The 14752-nt window shown below is 42.8% G+C and overlaps 1 long non-coding RNA gene across 2 annotated transcripts in view; it reads left to right on the plus strand.

The window, feature by feature from the left end:
- Positions 1-13278, plus strand: part of LOC106027355 (uncharacterized) — a 39946-nt gene extending 26668 nt beyond the window's left edge. Inside the window, exons 6-7 of one of the 2 annotated variants that reach the window (XR_001200948.2) lie at positions 9624-9698; positions 12005-13278. This is a non-coding gene — a long non-coding RNA (uncharacterized LOC106027355). The remainder of the gene's footprint in view (positions 1-9623; positions 9699-12004) is intronic. The other variant, XR_010040309.1, reaches the window with a different exon arrangement.
- Positions 13279-14752: the final 1474 nt, after the last annotated feature.

The raw sequence follows: 14752 nt of genomic DNA on the forward strand, positions 1-14752 counted from the left end.
CTCCTCACATTACTAGGATTTTTCTATTTCTTTCTCTTTGAAGTTTAAGGCTTCTTTCTAACATTCCCCAGCTTCAGGCCCTCCTGTTATCTTTCCTCTACAGGAAATGATAATCATTCAGTCTGTTAATCAGTCTGATAATCATGATCTCTTTCATAACCTTTAATCTATGACTTTATTTCACCATCATTGTCTCTGGATACTTTTACTGGTTGGTGATCATCTTCCTCCAACATTTAAAAATAATGTTATTATTGTGGTCATGTATACATAAGATAAAATGCACTAGTTTAATCATCTTAAGTGTTTAATTTAGTAGTTTTAATATGGTCACATTGTTTATATTTTTTATTTGATTAGTTCATAAATATTATACAGAGTGGTAGGGCTTTGTTTGGCATTTTGTTTCTCAAAATTGTCTGCCACCTTTTGGTTTCCAATAAAAAAAATCCAAAATCCCTCAAATAATTATGTTCTGGTTGTTATCTGAAGCCACCACATTTGGGATAGTTGTCTATCTATCTATCTATCTATCTATCTATCTATCTATCCATCCATTGATCTTTTTCTGCCTGCTGGGATGGCATCTTATGCATGCCACGTAAGTACTATACCACTAAGCTATATCCCAGTTTTCTTCTTACTTACTTTTTTTTTGGTATTGGGATGGAATACCTCGTATCTGTAGGCAGGTGCTTATGCTGCTGAGCTAAATCGCTGGCCCTTTATTTACTTTTTTGAGGCACAAAGGACTAAAATCAGGGCCTTTATAACTATGATATATTTCTAGTCTTTTATTACGTTTTATTTTGAGACAGTTTCACTACATTGCCTAAACTTGAAATCCTCCTCCTGCCTTGGTCTCCCAAAAAGGTATCACAGGCATGTGCATCACACCCAGCACTGAATGGTTTCTTATTTAACAACTAATAACTGAACAGTTGTCCCATAAACAAAGCAAGACAAACAAATTCTTGCTTTCAAATGCACATGCACAGATAGATGCTCACTCTGCCACGTAAACAATCTTCCAACATGTCTTCTATGGAGCCACCCATGGCCCTCTGAGCATATACACATCAGTATGCAGTCCCAGAAGCTAACTACCAACTACTTAAAGTCCCCAGGCTAAAAGCATCATCACTCACCAACCGACCTGCCCACAGATCTAACCACAGATTTTTGTGTACAGACACACCCAGATTCATGACCATATCACATGTACCCTTGACTACTTATAGAGATGTGTGGACCTACACGTTATAAAACAAATATGCAGGGGGTCAAGGGTGCAGGTAGACAAGCAGGAGTGTCAGGACACCTCGCAGGCCCTTGTTCTTGGCTTGGTTCCTTCTCAGATCATTCTGGGCTTAACTCTGTGTCCTGAGGACGCAAGACACTGCATAGTTTCCAGTGAACATTGTACACAAACCTGGTCCTGCACAACCAGGGCTGAAGCAATTCATTTAACTCCTTCCTCTGTCCCGTTAGGGAACTGCTTTAGTGTCGTGGGGGACTTCATCAGTGTCAGATAACATCTTTTAGCCAGAAGCCATCCATTCATCCATACATTCATTCCAGACTTATTGAGTGTGCTATGTGTGCTCATAAACAAGATACCTAACAACAAGAGCCACCACAAAAAACTACCAGAGTCACAGCCTTGCACAGTGGCCAGGAAATCTTATACTTAAAATAGTTCTAGAAAGAGGCCTGTCCAACAACTCTGTGTCCAGCTGTGGCCTAGTGCCTCCTTCACTGATTTTTTTTATTAGTGTATGCTTGCAGTGCGTCCCAGTTACACTAGGCTCGGGGGAATCAGTGCATTACACAGCACACCCTGGTCCTTTTCCATTCTTGTAACCTGCTTAGCCTCCCTTCTACTACCCCCTTCCAGATCTCCATCAAACTTGCCTTTTTTACTTCCCATCCTTTCTTGATTCTTTTTTTAAAATTAAGAAAGTAAATTAAGGCAATAATGACTCACGTAAGAGTAGACATGTGATAGGTAACATTCTGGATCTTACCCCATGGAACATTATGGTCTCAATTTCCATCCATTGTCCTGAAAATGGCATGATTTTCATTTCCTTTTCATGACTGAATGAAATTTCATTGTGTATATACACCACGTTTTCTTGATCCATTTTTCCGTCGATGGGCATTTAGGTTGTTTCCAGAGCTTAGCCATTGTCAGTTGCACTACTATAAACATAGACATGTGTGGGTCACTGTAATATGATGTCTTTAACTCTTTGAGGACTACACCCAGGAGAGATAGAACTAGGTTAAACAGAAATTCTATTTTAGTTGTTGTTTTTTCAAATCACACTGATTTCCACAGTTATTGTATACTGGGGGCCTGGCTTACATTCCCAGTCTCCCAAATGAGTGTACGATGAAGGCTTAAGTGAGACAATTGGTAGGATTTTAGGGCTCCAGGAGGATCAGAACCCTCTGCAGAGTTTGAGCCGCTGTGGGTTAAGACAGCAAATGTCTCTGGTCCAGGTATCTGTTCTGATGTCATTCTTTAATGGTGACCCCACCTCACCATCAGCTCCTATTCATTTATTATGTGTCTTGTTATAACAGGTGGTCTATAAACGCTTGTGAATTAAGAAAGGGCATTTGCTCTGATCCTTTATTTCTGTCTCCTGTTTCCCTTTGTGATCTCCCCTCTTTTTTGACTTCTCTTAAATGGTCTTCCCACTTCTGTTTTTCTTCCATGACAGAAAACCACCATCCACCCCCACATGAAGGGTGTGGATTCCCCAGCTCTGTCTAAGCTTCACCTCTGACACCTACTGAGGTGTTGCCTTGGGGAAGCTGTTTAATTCTTCTGATGCTTGGTTTTCTACACAAACATATACAAATAGAAACATACACAAAAGGAAATTTTGACCTCACCAGGCTATGGAGGGGATTAAGTGGGTTTATGACAGAAAACTGTCAGCTTATGATATCACAGTGTAAACACTCAATAAATGGCTAAGTGAGCTGTTGTGATAATTCTTGTCTAAATATGACTAATACCCATAGTGCTCAATTTAGTCCCTAACCACTGTAACTGTATCCCTTCCCTGAGTTCCTCTTTACACATCATCATCAATAGACATTTACTGGAAAAATGAATGGCCATTGAACTTTTGTTGGGGGAATACCATGGACTCCTCATGAAAACTATAAAAAATAGCACTTTTCCTTAGAAAAATGCAAAGATGCAACAAGACAAACACTTGAGAAGATTTAAGTTTCTTTTCATAATGTTTCTGTCCAAAACCAGTGATTTTTTTTCCCTACCATGGGAGTTTGCTATACTTACTTGAGTATCATAAGATTTCTTAAGCACCAAGGTCCATGACCCCTTCAGAGGGTTAGGTCTTGGGCTCTTCATTATGTAAGGCATTCTTTACCATTCTTTTTTTATCCATTTCTCTGAGGTTGGAGATGGTTTTGCCACTTCTTTGAGGACAGTGGACTGTTAAGGTTCAGGCCTTAAATGTCTCCTTGACGTCCCAAGTGTCTAAAGCTTGTTTTGTCCCCAGATTGTAGCGCTATCAGAAAGTGGTGGAAATTTTAGGAGGTGGAGCCTGCTGGGGAAGAGCTAAATCACTGCAGGTGTGCCTTGCAGGGGACATGGAGACCCTGGTCTCTTCTCTACTTCCTGACCGTCTGGAAGGGAGCAGTGTTGTTTCACTAAGGGCTCCCTCCGATGACGGTCTGTCCAGGTACAGGACCTAATGCAACGGGGCCCAAAGACCATGGGCTGAAATCTCTGAAACTGTGACTCAAAATGAGTCTTTCTTCCTGTGAGTTGTTTATTTCAGGTATTTTGTCACAGTGACAGAAAGTTGACTAATGCCACGAAAATAATACTTGTGATGTCTTAATAGTTACCAAAATGGCAGCTGTTTTTGAGCACTTACTATGAGACAGACCAATCTAAACGCATCTACACGTATGAGTGTGCTTAATCTTCAAGCAACCTTCTAAGGAGTTCTGTGAGATGTTCAGGACTACAGAAGATGGAAGGTCCAATCCACAAATGGTCAGATATGACGGTGGTGGTGTCATGTAACCTTTGGAAGCTTTAGAAATCAAAAGTACCTCAGTATGTGTCACAGTCTGGACCTTAAGGATCCGTATGGTAAAGGTTTGCTCCTTCAGGGTGGTGCTGTTGGAAAGCAGTAGACAATTTAAGAGGTGGAGCCTAGTGAGAGGCTTTTAGGTCATTGGGGACCAAGTCCACTCAGAGGATTGAGGAACCCTGGCCCCTTCTTCCATCTTTTATTTTTTCACCTCCTAGCCATAAAATGAGCAGTTTTGCCCTGCCACATGCTTCTGCTACACTGGGCCAAAGGAATAAAAAAAAAAAAAAAAAAAAAAAACCTCAAGGACTAAACCTTCTAGAATTGTGATCCCAACTTAACCTTTTCTGTTTATAAGTTAATTTTCTCAGATATTTGTTATAGCAATAACAGGCCAACTGCCACAACATCCTTTCTTTTGGCACATATTTCTAGAGAAAACTGTTAGTACGAGTACCAGAATCTGCTGCCCAACATGTTTCCTCATGGTGTTTTGCTAGGTGAACAGGTTCCCTGACATTGAGCTATAAGTCTGGAGTCTTCTATAGCCCAGCTGTGTGAGCTTTTCTGAGCCTCTTTTTCCTCATCTGTGAATTGGGAATTTTATAACAAAATCTTCCTTAAACAATTCTTGTAGGGACTCCATGAGAAAGACTATGGTTGCAAGTCTTGGTAAATTATTTAAACTCCATAGGTGTGGTCTATTATTTTCATCAGCATGGACTAAGGGGTAGGTTATCATAAATTACATGCTTTTTTAGAGTATCCCATTGTCCTCCAAATGGAACCCTGAGTTCTCAGCTGAGTGTTCAGTGACTTCTAGCATTATTGCTGTTTTCCCATACTTACTACCATCCACATACCCTGTGTTATAGCTAACTGGCCAATAAGCATTACACAAGACAAAACCCATAATGTCTACCCCAGGGCCTTTGCTTCTGCTTTTGCCTCAGCGAGTTCAGTTTCAAGACAACAGACATGCACATCAGAATCAACTCTGATCCATACTCTGATTTTTTCCTTTTGAATGCTGTTCACAAAACTCTGATTCCTCATATGTAGTATGGATAGGTAATATGTGTCTTACAGATACTGAATAATGATTAAACAGAATGGGCAACTTGCCTGATCCAGGGAGGTATATGAATAATAATAATATTTTCTCTCTGTTTGCAGTTAGTTCTACTTTCTGAAATTTTAATTACCTCTGGTCAGTTGTAACCATAAAATATTAAGTTGAAAGTCCCAGGAACAAACAATCCATGAGCTTTAAAATAAGCTCCATTAAGGCTGGGTACTTAGCTCAGTGGCATAAGAGCCTGCCTGGGAAGTGCAAGGTCATGAGTTCGATCCCTGGTACCAAAAAAAGCTCCATTAGCAGCAGTGCACTGAGGTCTCTCACCGTCCAACTCATTCTGCCCAGGCTGTCAACTGTCACTTTGTCCAGTGTATCTGCGTTGCACCTGTAACCCACCCATTAATCACTTAGGAACCATCTAGATCTATTCTATTCTATTGTATTTTACTTTTTGAGCTAGAGTCTCATAAATTGCCCAGGTTGGCCTGTAACTTCCAATTCTCCTACCTCAGCCTCCTGAGTACCTGGGATTGCAGGAATTCACTGTCATGCCCAGAATGACTGTCTTGATGCTCAGACTGGCTGCGGTGATGTCACAGAGTTTATGTTCAAAAAACACTTGTTTTATTTAATGATGGCCCCAGAATGCAAGAAAAGTGATGTGCAGGAGGCTCCAGGATATAAAACATAGAAAACCAGATTAGTTCTAGAAGGGTGTGAGAATACTTCAGGGCATATAGGAGAAAACACTGTACAGATATTCCCCATTTAACAACCTACTTGTGTAATGACTGATTGCACTTATGACCCACATTTAGATGTACAACCCAGGGACGTAAGTGGCAATGTGGCCTTATGGCAGCTTCTTGTCCTGTACAGTGGTATAATTTTTGCTAGTTATACTGTACTGAATGGTATCAAAGTTTTACATTATTATATATCACGGTACTACATGTAAGACTCATGCAAATAAAAGCAAAGTCATCAAGTTGGAGTTTCCTTTGAACACTTCTTTCTTCTGAATATTGTAATGTACATACTACATACAGTAACGTACACACCACAAACAGCCTCATTTAGCAACCAGTTCATGTAACGTCCCAGTTGCAGGAATTGAATTAGGTCACTAAGTGAGGAACGTCTGAGTGTATGGGGTCTGGTATTATTTGTGACTTTAGGTATTCACTGTGGAACATTTCCTCTGTAGAGGAGGGTGGATACAATTATATTACTATATGACAGTGTTAATAGCATAATATAAATATTATAGGCTTACTCTAATATGTTTACAATGTTAGTAAGCGTTTGTTCCAAAAGCTTCACATGTAGTAAGTTATGGAATTCTCACAACAGCTTTTCGTTGGTGGTGAGTTTTATTTTTAACTTCATTTTGCAGACAGAGAAAGTAAAGGAAGAAAACATAGAATAAACTGTCCAAGGTCACACAGCTACTGAGTAGCAAAGTAGAATTTGGGACCTGGAAGTCAGTCTCATTACAGACCATCATATCTGGGGAATAAAGGAGCATTCCTAAGCGATGGACGAGGCTTGCACCACACACAGACATTGTCCTCTTCAAATGTGGCAACTGTGGCTAGTAGAGTGATAACTATAATATGGATAATAGCAGGCAGACTTAATTTTTATTTTTGTTAACTTTTTCTTAATTAAAGGTGCCTGTAAAATTCCAGCTGTTTGGAGGGTGAGGCAGGAGGATTATAGGTTCAAGCCCAGCCCGGGTAATTTAGCAGGATTCTGTCTCAAAAAATAAAAATGTCTGCATATTTTCACTCAGTCCTAAAAAAGAATGCAATTTTGCCACTTGTAGACAGACCTGGAAAGTATCATGTTGAATGAAATAAGCCAGACTCGGAAAGAAAATATCTCATGGTCTCCCTAGTATGTGGAATCTAACAAAGATGACAAGAAAACCAAAGAGAGGTGATCATTAGGCAAGAGGAAGGGAAGGTGGAGGAGGAACAAGGGTTTAGAGAAGGGTAGCAGGGGCATGAGCAGGATCAAAATATACTCACTGAACTCCCTCAAAGCCTTGTGGAACTTGGGGGCAGAGTGAAGGGGAGGGGGGGAAGGGAGGAAGTGATTAAATATTATACGCTTGAGTAGATTTGCCAAAATGAAACTAGTTAATTTGTATACTCAATATGCACTCATAAAAAGTATGGGGGGAAATGTTTGCAGGTAAAGCTAAGTGGTAGACCACTCCTGAGTTCAATCCCCAGTGCCACCACCAAACATAAATGTTTTTAACAAGTTCTCCCACTCCATGAGGCTAAAGGCTGTTGTATTGAGGAGCCAGGTTAGAGCCCTTTCTCTTAACCACCACACTTCATGCCTTGGCATAGAACACCTCTTATCATTTCGAGCCAGAATGACCTCCCAGAAGTCTCATGTGTTCAGTGGTTGGGTTTTTGGAAGGCGATGGGATCACAGAGCTGGACTTACTGTTACAAGGTAGAGGCTGACCGGGAGGGGTGGGGTACTGCAGCGGGATCTCAAAGGGTGACTCTCCCTTCCCAGCTCCTCCCGTCTCTCTGCTTCCTATACTCCGGTGATGTGAGCAGCTCTCCTCCAACAAAGCCTTCTGCATGCCCCTTCTGCCTTGGAACCAGCATGGACCGGATCCTCTAAGAACCCTGAGTCAGAATAAAGCTCTTCTCCTTTAAGTCGGGGGTTCAGAAATTTGACCTCAGCGATGAGAAAGTGGGAAAGACAGTGTTTATGGTGATAACAAGAAAATCACTCCTCATATCATGAATGTCGAGAAATAACATAAAAGATATACATTTGTCTCTTTGTATCTAAAGTGGGATTATTTCTCAGACCCTCAGTGGGTGCCGAAATCAATGGATGCTGAAGGCCCTTATGTAAAATGGCATAGTATTTGCATAAAGCCAATGCATGTCCTCCTGTTATAGGCACCTAAATTAGATAAAAATATTATAGGCAGTCAGACAGGGTGGGTTCTTGAAGGAGCCATTGCAGTAGACCAGATACCTTGCAACTGTGGGGAAAGTCGACACCTCCCACTGTGAGCCAGACCTCAAGACAAAAGATTTTAAAAATGCAGCCACATACTTTCTAAGGAAAAGTGTCAAGGATTGATATTCTAAACAGGTATCAATCGCCTTGAGGGAGCCAGAAGGAGCCACTAACCCAATCCCTGTAGGAAGAGCCCACTTGCTACATGACTCACTTCTGCACTTGATCCTGGTTTAATCAATTTCACCCGAGCAATTATACCTGTAATCTTATTGGTTGATGATAGTTCTGTCCCACTTGATGCCCACCTTGTGATTTTCTATTTTTCCTAACTTGGACCCACATCACCTCATGGTTTTGCTCTCTAAAAACCATAAAAAAGGCAGAGCCCTTGACAACCCTCTTGGGATTCTTTCTTTCTTTTTTCTTTCTGTTGAACAGAAGCTTTCTTTCTCTCAATAAATATATTCTGCTCTTAACCTCTATTGTTCCTAAAATTCATTCTTCAATTATAGAGAACTCAGGCTCGTATCAGACCTCTAGCAGTTTGGGATTTCTTTTTCCTTTATCGCTCTCATGATACCCAATACAGTGTATTTGTTATGTAATGAATTATTAAGCTTGTATTATTGTTTATTGGTAGATTACTACTTTTGTTACTCTTCACTGGGGAGAGAATCCTTCCTCCTGCCTTCCTTGTGATTGAACTAGGACCTCTCACAATTAAGCAAGTGCTGAATCACTGTGCTACACCCCTCGCCTTTATCATAATGTTTCTCATTTGTATTTGCTTGAATCTGGGGCCATGGAACCTACAGATGCAGCGAGTTTACTGTAGTTTTTCTTTGGTTCTTGAGAACCTGGAACTTTCTCTCTCATCTCTTCCTCTAAACTGTATTCCAAGAAGAAAGGGCTGCACAGGTGTGAGCACAGAGGCAGTTGGGTGCCGTGACTCAACCTCCACGAGACAAAACAGAGTGGCAGAGTCTGTGACAAATGAAAGAGGTTCACCCCATCTAAAGAGACAGCTCCCACTTGGCTTCTGCTGTGATACGGACCTAGGGTACTGAGCTTCAAACTTTTTACTGTTTTTTCATTTTAGATTTTTGAGACAGGATCCCACTATATAATCCAGGCTCATCTCAAACTTGTGATCATCCTACCTGAAGCATCCTGAGGGCTAGAGTTACAGGTGCACACCACCGTGCCCAGCTTGAAGCTTTTCAAAAGGCACTAGGAGGGCTGGAGATGCAATGCAGTGGTAGAATGGGTGTTTAGCATGTGCGAGGTCCTGGGGTTGATTCTAATCACCACTATCAATCAATCAAAAATCAATCAATACTTGGAAATGTTATGAACTATGAGATTTTAAAATATTGACAAAATAGGCAAATATTTTGAAGACATTGTACAGCAAAAGACATAACTATCCTTGGGTCTGTGTGTTTCTTGGACAGTTATTTGGCTGCATTTGGACTTAACCAGCTGGCCATCAGTCCTGGACATGTCCTAAGAGCTCCCGCAGGAATCAGGTAGGACGATGCGCACACCTATAATAACAGCACTCTGGAGGCTGAGGCAGGAGGGTCACAAGTTTAGGACCAGTGAGAACAATTCAGGGAGACCCTGTCTCATAAAAACTGAAAATCCCAACAAACAGGAGTCTGGTAGTAGCTTTCTAAATAAACACAGTTGGTTTCCACAGCTTGGACCCGGTGCCAGTGAGCATGTATTAAGAGTCCATGTGCCCTGTTCTGTATCAAGCATGAAGTGGACAGAAGCTCGGGATACAGGCACCTTGCTCATCTCTCCCCGGCTCCCCTCTTTCTCTATCCCTCCTGGACTCTCTGCTTGGTTCTCCCCACTGTTTCTCTTGATCCGTTTATCTCCTTATGTTTTATTTCTTCTTATCTTTCCTTCCCTTCCCTCCTCCTTTCTATATTAAGTTTATTGGTACCATTTAGTTATGCACCATGAGCACATTCCTCAGAGGGAACCTGTACCTCTACATACTACATCTTTGTTCTCATCCCCACCAATCCCTCTTCCTCCACTGTATTACAAAGCTTTGTATCTATTTTCCCCTTCTTTTCTTTTTCCTTTTCCCTCTTTCCTTTCCCTCTCCCCCTCTCAATTCCCCTTTCCTTTAGAACATTTTCTTCCCATTTTACAATCTCTATTATAATTTTTCGCTCTTATTTACACGTTAGGTTTCTCACAATAGACACCGCAACACTGACACGTTTGTCCTGTCTCTCGGTCCAGTCGTCCCTTCTCCATGCGCAGCCCCACGGAGGCCAGTGCAGGCAAAGGGCTAGCTCTCCTCCCACTTTGCTTCCCGCCCCTCCTCTGTCTTCACACGCGCGCGGACACTTGAGCCCCTGATCCTGGAGGCCACAGCCTGTGAAGGGTTGTTGGAGGGGGGGGTGGCCTGCGGGCCGAGGTGAGTGCCTTGCACTCACTAATCCTGGTGAAACAGTACTGCACCACCCAGAGGCCTCTAGGCCCTCTCCTGCTGGGAGACCCGGAAAGGGGGGGGGGTACTACACGCAGGACGGGATGGGACAATCACACCGGGGCAGAGCAGCGTGGGTGGAGTCAGGGTGGGCGTGAGATCGCTCAGCAGGGCAGAGAGGTATTTTATTCCCCCCACTCAAACCTCACAGGGAAGCAAGAATGTGACTTGCAAAAACAGAGGGTGGAAGAGGGTGACCTCCTGGCTGTGAGCCCAGGGCTCTGCTCCCCTCCTGGGCTGCAGACAACTGAGTCAGTCTAGGCTGGCTTCACCCCGGTTTTCTAGATTTCAGCTCCTCAAGACTGAGACCGGCTTGACTTTTAGGGTTTTGCTTTGTTGCATTTGGCGTTTGAGCCCAGAGTTTGGGATCCTTGGAGACAGGAGCCAGAGAGAGAGAGAGAGAGAGAGTGGCAGGACTCGGGCTCCCCCTTAGCCTGTCGGCCTCTCAGGTTACAGTGCCAGCTTGGAGAGCGCTGAGCACCCTCCTTCTCTGCGTGCCCGTAGTCAAATTCTGCTATCTAATATCAACTTGCTTCTGTGGTAGAAGCCAAGGATCGTATACTATTATTACTATTACACCAGCAACAAACTGCAACTACTTAAAGTAGTCCCAGTTCTGTCCTCCTAATTCAGGTGTTCTTTAACATTATAGAAACTTGTCTAGTTCCCTGTATGTTATAGACAGAACTCCCCCATATTTTCAGTTTTTATGAGACAGGGTCTCCCTGAATTGCTCTCACTGGTCCTAAACTTATGATCCTCCTGCCTCAGCCTCCAGAGTGCTGGGATTATAGGTGTGCGCATCGTCCTACCTGACTTCTGCAGGAGCTCTTAGGACATTGCACAGCTGAGTTGGGATTTGAGCCCAGCTTGTCTGGCTCCTGTATTTTTCACTACCGTGGGTCTTGTCCCTTATGCACCATACAGTTTGGTGGGGGACACATAATTAACAAGCACGATAATTTCAGATGTTTATATGCACAAAAGGCTCTAGGACCAGTACTTTTTATGAATGTGACTGGTCACATAAGAAATGATGAAAAGTAGCGTATCTCTGGGGGGACAGAAAGAGTGACAGAAGGACAGTCAGACAGAATAAAAGTAAGGCCAAAGGCCCTGAAGCATAAATCACTAGCATGCCCAGAAACGGCAAAGCCTAGGCAGCAGGGGAGAAGCAGCCCAAGCGGCAGAGGTGATTTTATTCTGCAAAGAACCTGAGAAAACACACAAGAGGATGAGAATTATTTTATAAACCTAGTCGGGATTGAGCTTCAAACTCCAGTCACCTCACCTTGAAATCCTTTTTTTCTTTTCTTTCCCTAGGAGCCCAGTCCTGCGAAATCTTGCCGCCCCTGAATGCCAGAAATAGAACAAACCACCCCCAATCCCTTCCCTTTTCAACTTTATCTCCTGGAGTTGTCTGTGTAAGATGAATCTGACTGCAAACCCCAGGCTTCCTTCTTCCCAGCTCCCAGGTTCCCAGGGAGGGGAGGAGCCCACAAGGGCTTCCTGGCTTCAAATTGCAAAACGGCCTGCTGTCATCAAGAAAAAATGTGTTTTTCCTCTGGCTAAAGCCAGTTAGCTCACCAGGAGTCGGGCCCCCAGGTGAACTGTGTGTGAGAGATGGGGTGATCAAACCCTCCTGCCTCACAACCAGGGCCTGTTTACCTAGAGAACGTGGGTGCAGCCCCTCATACCTCTGGGCTATGGAACAGCATGTGGTATTTTTCCTGCCTTTGAAATCTCTTAGTGGATATGTCTGATGTACTCTATATTCTGTTTAGTTTGTTGGGGTATTTCCCCCCTAGTCTTTTATTCTTAGGGTGAGGTTTTCTCAGTTGGGAGAAGACTTGTTTTAATTAAATTTCCCTAACACCTGCAGGTTACTTCTGACTTTTTTGTTTCTTTCTTTCTTTTTTTTTTTTTTTTTGTGCCAAGGATCAAACTCACGACTTTGACATGTGTTTTCCAAGCAGGCGCTTACACTTTACACCACCGAGCTAAACACCCGGCCCTGACACTTTTTTTCTAATCTTTTTTATTTTTTTGGTACTGGGGACTGAACTCATGACCTCGTGCTTGCCAGGCAGGCGCTTATGCCACTGGGCTAAATCCCAGCCTTTTCCTAATCATTTTAGCAGCTCTGTTACCTATCTAGAGTTCAAAGTCTCTTAGTCCAGGGCAATCTCTCTGTTTTTCACTTTGGTAACTTGAAATTATGTGTGACAGCGTTTCCTCTGGAGGATCATTGCTGGGACAAATGGAGATAAAAGGCTTAGCCATAGATCCCAGAACTGAGTTAGTTCCCTTTTTCTTCTTAAATAGCAGTAAAATATACGCATCATATTGGGTCTGTTCGTGGTTGGCTTATTCCACTGATCATAACAATGTCCTCTCAGTTCACCCGCATTGTAGTGTGTGGTAGAATTTTTGCTTTTTCGAGGCTGAGTGGTATTTCATTGTGTAGCCCTATCACATTGTATGTCTGATTCATCCATCGATAGACACAAGTATGATGCTTAGGAATAATATAGCTATGAACACGGATATATAAATGGTTCTTTGAGACTCTGCTTTCAGTTATTTTGAGTATATATCAAGAATTTGAATTGCTGGATCCTACCATAATGCTATTTTTAATGTTTGAGGAACTGACGTACCATGTTCCATGCTGGTTATCCCATGTTATATACACTCTGCCCCAACTGTGTACAAGGGTTCCAGTTTGTTTGCATCCTCAGCCACATGTTATTATCTGTGTGCTTTTCTTTGTCATAGTAGCCATCCTAATAGGTGTGAGGTGGGCTGCTAATTTCTTTAGAACAGTGCCATTTTGAATAGAATTGCCCTGGATTCTGCCATCCAGCCAGCCCCATCTGCCTGAGTCCTGTGTTTGGCTTGTTACTCCTGCAGAGGCTGTTTTAACTGTTATTTTCCAGCAGTCCTACAGAACAGTGTCCTCCAAGCCCGCTTCACTATCTGTGACTCCCGTCACGGACTGTATTAGTGCCAGACCCTGGTTACCATACCAGCTTTCCTGAGCCTGAGTTCCACATTTCCTCTAAGGGTCCCCAGATCATCCACATCAGCTGGGTCTCTGCTAGAAATACCACTTTCCCCCTCACAGACCTCCCGGTACTCTGAGGTTAGACCCAACACTTTGTGCTGCACAGAGCCCCCAAAAGGAGCCAGGCACCGTGCCTCAGTCCCAGTCCTCTGGAGGCTGAGGTTGGAGGACCAAGAGTTAGAGGCCTGTAGATAGCAACTCAAGGCTGGTCTCGGCTCCATAAAGGGATCCCGTCTCAAAACAAAACAAAAAGCAAACAAAACACTCCTGGAAGATATCTCCTAAAGTGAGATCCACAGTTTGTTAGCTCATCTAATCCTGTCTTAAGAAACCCATTTTATTGGTGAGGAAATTGAGGCACAGATGGAACAAGAACATGCCCAAGTCTCTTTTCTTAGAAATTTGAGCTCAGGAAGTGAGACCCAGACAGCCACATTCTAACACCTTCCCCTGCCATGCCCTACCCAGGAGATTCTTAGGTGGGCCAGTTTAGGAGACTGTTCTAAAAGGAAGGGCCACTATGGGCTTTCGGGTTGACCTAGATTCAAAAGAGGATTTGTTTTCATTTTCCATTTTTGTTGGAGAGCTTCAGTGGCAGAGCAGAAAAGGACAAAAGTCATAAAACTAATTCTCAAAACTAAATCAGCATTATTTGAGAACCTAATAGAAATGTAGATTCTGGCTCTGGTGTGGTTCAATGGGGAAACAGTTATCTAACATAACATGCACAAGGCCTTGGACTGGGTCTCCTGCACACCCCCCCCCCCACTATCCCCAGGGAGGTTCCTAAATAAATAAATAAAGTATAATTTAAAATCAAATTAAAACAGGTGTGGTGGTGCATACCTGTAATCCCTGCACTCTGGAGGCCGAGGCAGGAGGATTATGGTGCGCTCAAGGCCAGCCTGAACTGCGTAGTGAGACCCTGTCTCAAAACCAACCAACCAACCAACAAACAAAAAATTACCAAGAAATGAAGTTAATAAAAAGATTTAAAATTAAAA

This window comes from Cavia porcellus, unplaced genomic scaffold (assembly GCF_034190915.1).
Source record: "Cavia porcellus strain 051 isolate PalLab524CR breed Dunkin Hartley unplaced genomic scaffold, mCavPor4.1 scaffold_17, whole genome shotgun sequence".
In the NCBI taxonomy this organism is placed as follows: Eukaryota; Metazoa; Chordata; class Mammalia; order Rodentia; family Caviidae; genus Cavia; species Cavia porcellus.